Source organism: Papilio polytes, unplaced genomic scaffold (assembly GCF_000836215.1).
Source record: "Papilio polytes unplaced genomic scaffold, Ppol_1.0 DF821178.1, whole genome shotgun sequence".
Taxonomy (NCBI): Eukaryota; Metazoa; Arthropoda; class Insecta; order Lepidoptera; family Papilionidae; genus Papilio; species Papilio polytes.
In genome coordinates this window covers 55,823-56,741 of record NW_013528026.1, presented here as the reverse complement: position 1 = coordinate 56,741, position 919 = coordinate 55,823, and positions in this window count along the sequence as shown.

Sequence of the window (919 nt, the reverse complement as noted above, 5' to 3'; positions counted from 1 at the left end):
TAAATATGAAGTAATCGTCTTTCCATATGTGGTGAACTCGAGATTTTATGTTTCTTTAAATAGGGATAGATGGCGCTGTCTGTACTTTTTACAATTTTTTAAAATTTCTCGTGTCGCCATATTTTTTAATATCAAATGTAGATTCCAAAGATGTGTATCTACTCCAATAAAGATGCTTGAACGTGTTTGTATCAATTAATGTATAGCTAATGAACAACAATGGAGGTGTTTATCTCAGATTAAGATTTACTGTTTACATTCCGGAGGATTATCCTCGCGGCGTGCAATGTGCGCACAAACGCGACAACAAACTGCTGATACATTACAAACCCACGTGCAGCTATCTTGTGTCTGTTACCACCACAGGACACTTCATTTATGATGATCGAATGGTTTCTGCTTTTTATCCTTTTGATTTATGTAACTAATTAATTAAACAAAGTATATACCTCATAAATGTAATAGTTTCGATAACGATGTTAAATCAAATAGTAGAGTTACCTTAATCCAGCGGATAAAATAGATCCATGTTTATCTAAAGCGCAATCTTGATGCGTTGTAACTGCAACGAGTAGTTATAAAGTCCGACAAGAGACACCCGCGCTCAGCACTGCACAGTACAACTCAGCACAGCACTGCCGGGAGGTGCACAATCATGTCTACTGAAGTAGTGAGTATCGCTTCTAACAAAACGTATCAAACAGTGGTTAAGTAATTTTTGGATTTAGAAGTAGGCAGCAGTAGAGGAAGCAAATGTTAAATGTAGTCAAACATATATCTTTTAACATCTAACATTTAAGTAAATATTGAGTAATCGTTTAAAGTATATATTGATACAAAATAAGGCAGAGGAAAAGAAGACATGTAGACTGTCAGTCGACCAGCTATTTTAATCAGTCGACATCACCGACACATCGGT